Source organism: Cataglyphis hispanica, chromosome 10 (assembly GCF_021464435.1).
Source record: "Cataglyphis hispanica isolate Lineage 1 chromosome 10, ULB_Chis1_1.0, whole genome shotgun sequence".
NCBI lineage: Eukaryota > Metazoa > Arthropoda > Insecta > Hymenoptera > Formicidae > Cataglyphis > Cataglyphis hispanica.
The window spans coordinates 260662-266469 of NC_065963.1; the positions used below are offsets into that span (position 1 = coordinate 260662).

General features: G+C 27.7%; 1 long non-coding RNA gene across 8 annotated transcripts; it reads left to right on the forward strand.

Annotated features, from left to right (window-relative positions):
* The first annotated feature begins 1650 nt into the window (after window positions 1-1650).
* LOC126852304 (uncharacterized) lies at window positions 1651-5547 on the forward strand. Of its 8 annotated transcripts, none has more exons than XR_007687806.1 (8): window positions 1651-2316; window positions 3368-3443; window positions 3532-3645; window positions 3754-3896; window positions 4023-4075; window positions 4211-4382; window positions 4555-5114; window positions 5173-5547. It is a non-coding gene; the product is annotated as an uncharacterized LOC126852304 (long non-coding RNA). The 8 variants fall into 8 exon arrangements; XR_007687807.1 differs by having other exon boundaries at window positions 4555-4727; window positions 4934-5547; XR_007687804.1 differs by having other exon boundaries at window positions 4023-4114; window positions 4555-5547.
* The last annotated feature ends 261 nt before the right edge of the window (window positions 5548-5808 follow it).

The following is a 5808-nucleotide window of genomic DNA, read 5'->3' on the forward strand; positions in this document are numbered from 1 at the left end:
TACAAAATATCTTTTATGTTGTCATGTGATAGGGTCAAGTTGACCCTTAAATCATTCCAAGGTCAAATCAACTTTTCATCTACATGTCATTATGCATGTTTCAAAAAATTCGGATCATCCTACTTTTAGCGCTATCCAAAAACAACGTCGTAGACATAGTAGAATTCTATTCCCTTTGGGGTGCTTGATTAATGTGAGTCCCCTTGCCTTTCACGAGTTGTCAGAAACATTCTTATAACAAATGCTCAAAAACGTTTTCATTTTCCACGTCGTTTCTAGATAGCGCTAAAGTAACTATACACATGTGGGTGAATGTGGCATAATTTGAAATGATCTCTAAGGGTCAATTTGACCTCATAACATGACAACATACAAGATATTTTATGTAAAAATATTGCAACTTTGAAGTCTTATAACTCGGAAAGTACTTAAAAAGAAAAACACTTCATCTTAGTGTTTTGGAAAGCTCTCGAGATAAGCTACAAGAATATGCAATAAAAAGTAGGCGGTTTCATTTAAAAAATTGAAGGTGACCTTCACGTGATCTTCAAGTAACTATTCAAGGTAAAATTAATTGGTGTCATTACACCATCTTGTCCCCCTCAAAATCATACAACTTTTGTCTGAAACATTTTTGCTGAAAATGCTTCGTTGTATAATATTATATTATTAATTATAAAATAATTAATAACTATATTATTAATATTATTAATACATTAATTTTACTATTATAACGAATTTTTTTAATGGCGTATCATTAATAAAGTATATCTTTTTTTTCGTAAAACAGTATTTTCGACTGAATATTTCACTCATTTTTATATAAAATAAAGAATATTTCACATATTTTATATAAAACCGCCAGCCGCCATGCATTACTGAATTACCTCAAGAGTATGTGTAGAATCAGCCAGAAGTCAGCAATTCCATAGGATCTACTTTCGTTAAAAAGATAGTAATTATTATTCTCTTATAGTACGCTGAAAATAATTTTGGAATGCGAAAATAGTATTGTCAATATTTTTAGCGTATTTTGGAAGACATAGTCGGACACATCTCAGTGAGCCGCGCGTCTGATAGTGGAGTCGGACACACGTCAGTGAGCCGCGCGCCTGGTAGTGGTGTGCCGCTGTACAGCAGAACGTTCACACATACTACTAGACGCGCATCTCACCGACATGCGCTTGGTCGACTGATTGATTAGATTTTACTCAAGAATAACTGTTTTATTAAACATTAGAAAAAAATGGTAAAGGACTTTTTTGTTCAGTTTACTACACTCAAAAAAGTGATTTTGCAACTATAGCAAAAATTTTCTGGGTGCGCAAAATTAACTGATGTACATAATAAATGATTAATAAGTACTGTGATATCGCATGTTTTAATTCATTTTTAATTCAACACTTAATTCATTTAAATTTAAGTGATAAAGACAGAATTTATCTGAATTGTTTATGAAATTTAGAAAGAAGGTTTTCCTGTGATACCTATCCATGTTAAGGCCAAATATAATTGTTATAAAGTTTGGCTGTGGTACACAGAAAAGATTAGTGGCGAGAAAAATGAATATATGATTCTCACACCTAACATATTTATATGACACGCCCAATCTTTCTGACTTTATTTCAAACAATGTTTCGAGCTCAACTGTTAATTCGCAGCAAGTAGTGATGGTAGAATGCCCGTAGTGGAAGAGAACACACACAAGCGAAATCGTGTAAATAGTTGCTTTCCCTTTGCACTCAACTGACACTGAGTCATTCAGTTATGTGAGTATTTTACACTCAGATAAAATGTCAATTGTTCAATGAATAAAAGGAATCTGCAAGTGATATTGAAGGTTTATAACCTTACTTTTGTATGTGAGTCTAGACTCACTAAAGCACACGGTCTCGATCGTGTGCAGAAACTCAGTTGAATCTCACTTTCTCAGCATCAAAAGGAACATGCATTCAATTGAGTTATGACGACATAAGTGAGAATTATCTGAATTTTGATATAAATGGAAAGCAACTCATGTGATGCGTAAAGCACTCTGTAGGTTGCGTGTTGCTAGCGTGGACATTCTGGCATCACTGCATGCAAGTCTGTGCCGGTTCATTGTGCAATGAGCAGCGAAAAGTGAAGAAGTTAAAACGCGGTCTTAAAATAATCGCATTAAAAAGTATTTTTGTGAAGTTTGTGATATTTGTGTTCATTATGATCATGCCAGATAATAACGATGACATGATTGTCGTTATGATGATTCCTGATATTTTAAAGACATCTTGATCATGATCAATCTTGATCAATCGACGCATCGGCGTTTCAAAATAAGTACGAAAATAAATATCATAAAGTTTATTTATTAGCTATTTCAATCAGATAAATAATTACATTAATTTTTCGCAATTTATATTGGAATAAATTAGCTTTTACACATCATTCGTATTCAACACATTATGTTACAACAAAAATTTATTCTCTCGTCTCTATAATTTTTACATCAACAAATAATTATAAATCATTCTCAAATCTAAATATCTCAAATCAAATATCTATCATAAAGTTTATTTTCAGATGTAAATTTAGGAAATATAAGACATACAATGTGATATTTTTATTTATTGATAAAAGGTGTTAGAGAAACATAGAAGTTAACTTTATATGACAATCAAACAAGCATTTTATCACATATCTAAATGTTTATATTTTATAGGTAATTGTATAGAGGTTGATGAACTTTAAACTCTATTAGAACCTGAATGGAAGGATATTACATTCTCTTATTCCAGTTCCTGGCCATAGAATGAGATTTATAAAAAATTTAAAAGAATTAATTAAGGAGAGTAAAAGTAAATTAATAGAGATGTGGCATAATTAGTTAATATAGTGTTGAAAATTATAAAGAATATTAAAGGCACCTAATTATTCTCATTGCAGATATATATGTTGAATAACTACAGAATAAAAATAATGAAACAAAATATAATTTTTTTTTGTACATTATGTTAAAATAAATTAGGTTTTTTTTATGCCATTATCTGCGTTTAACATTAAAATATACACAAAGCTGTTTTTTTTGTTTAAAAATATATATAATATTAAATTTATATGTCTTATATTTTTAATGAAAATGAACTTTGTGATAAAAATTTATAGTTGCTTGTTAATGTATGAATTGAAAAGAAAATTTTTGGTATATTTTACTAATCTAATCTATTACATAATATGAATAATATGAATATGGCGAAAAAATTTATTACACACATACACTAGAATTTATATTAAATTTTTTTAATATAAAGTATATCTAAAATAAAATCTCTATGTAATTAAAATTCCTTTAACTTATTACTTTATTCTTAATTTTTTCTCTCTATTTTAGAATATTAACGATTTTAAAAATATCATGTATTAATGACAGAAAAGAGAATAATCCTATTCCTTCTTCATCTAAATCAGTAAGAATATTTTAATATTTACCTTAAATATTTATTTCATAAAAAGTATAACAAAAGTTTCTGATTTTTGAACATTTAATTTACACAGGATACTTCAAATTTATCATTCGAAAATATTCAAGAAACAAATATATCAAAAAATATATCTTCAAAAAAAAAAAGGAGTTGAGAGAATAATGAACCCAATGTAATACGAGGTGAGGTACGTTATCAATAATCTGATATTCTAAAGTGTTTTTGTACACAATACATATTGTGTATTTAAAAAATTTGGTTTACATTTTCCAAGAATTTTGAGTCTTCTTTTCAGCAACTTTGACTTCTTTTAAGTTAATCTGCTATGGGCAGATGTATATTGCAACTAGCGAAGCAAGGCCCTTGCTTGAAACAGGATAAGGATAGAAACAAATTAACAGAAATTATTATTGAAGATGAATTAAGCAAATCTGAAAAGTAAGTCTATTTGTAAGCCTATTGATTTTATATTGTTTAATAAGATATTGATTTATCGAATATTTTAGATTAACCCTTCTACAATAATTTTTTTTTAAATTATTTCAAATTGTCTCTTTTTCTTAGAATGTTTATATTTCTCTTTTCTAAGAATTTCAACTGCTGGCTTCGCTGAACTTGTAAGTGCTATACAACATATATTTCTTGAAGAAGATAGTGTAAGATAGTATAAATCGTAGCCTTTGTTATTATCAAATATATATAGTGACACTTTTTATATATATTTTGCAATTATAGTGATCTTATTTTGACAGGATCTTTATTTTATTTCATACAAATATTCAAATGGAAGGAAACTTTTGGCTAAAAGCAAATTAATTACAGAATACTATTCTATTCAAAAGGAATTCAAAGCACTCGGTATTATTAATCAAAACAAGGATTAATTAGATTCTGAGACTCAAAACTCTCAAGATGATTTAGAAGGTTGGTTGTGCGATTTTTATATTTGCATTTTTTTCTAATAATGTTAAATGAATATTGAAAATGAATAGGTGTTTACTTTAAACTTTTTTGTTTTTTATATTTTTGTAATTTATTTTGTAATTTATTTTATAAAATTTTATAGCATTTCTATAGTTTTAATTTATTTAAGTAGATGATGTCTACAAGAAAAGCTTAACTTTCTTGAAGAGAACATAGAGCCTTGGTCAATAGTAGAGTATTGGACGGACACTTCTAAACTAAGAATTGCAAAATTACATGCTAAATCTCGGTTTACAAACAAAAATAAAGGCAAAGATAATAACAAAAGAAATGCTAATGTTAAAAGTAAGCTTAAAAGCAAAACAATTCCAGAAATCGCACAAGTAGAACAAGAAAAGAAAGAAGTGGAGAATATTTTAACTTATATGAATAAATACCCCACTCTAAAGGAAAAACTTGGATACACTTTGCTTAATATATATAATAATATTTATTGCTCTGCATTTTATGGCATGATAAATTCGATTTAAATACGAAATTTTTTATTTCAGTTTGAAATAGATTTTGATTTATTATATCCTGATTTACTATATCCTGACCAAAAACTTAAGGCTTACAACTCTTACCAAGATTTTTTTGATCGAATTATACAAGCTCTCAAAAACAAAGAAAGTAAATATGAGGCCTTAAAAGATAATTTGTTATTTCTAACAAGTGATGAGATTTCAGAAGGTAATGTTAAGGATGATTTTATTTTCATTGACATTTTTTTTCTTGTATTATTTTTTAGGTTTAAAGTTATTGTCACACTCTGTTATTTGACACAGTTGTGACTGTTGCCTGCCATCTGGCAATGTCCTTTCATGTACAATGTATAGTGAACATTTTCATGCTTATAATGTTACCAAACTGTCAAAGTAATATCAATTTTACCAACCTTTTATATTATTTACCCGTTATTTTGTAAAGGCAATGATGGAAAGCAATATGTTATATTGCATCATTTACTTTAACAACTTAAGAAATATATAATAAAGCACTCTCTCTTATTTATTGTTATAAGAAGTTATATTTATATAGTTTTAGTTATAATATATTAATTATAGTTATAATATATTAATATATTAGTTATTTAGTTGCAAATAAACTTTATTCTTTATAATAAGATGGTTTTATCATTTTTCAATATATTAATATATCTTCTCTTATTAAGAGTTCTATCCATAAATACTGATCCTATAAACATAGATATATTTTATAAGAAGCCACGCTATTTTTTTCTTTCTGTTCACGAATAATGGTAGATCAAATAATTACTATGAATCAGAAAGGTACAATACTGAGGTAAAAATTTGACTTTTCATTATTCCTGAATACAAAGATATAGTGGCCATGTTGGTCAACGCGCCTCTCTTTTTCTAAAGTG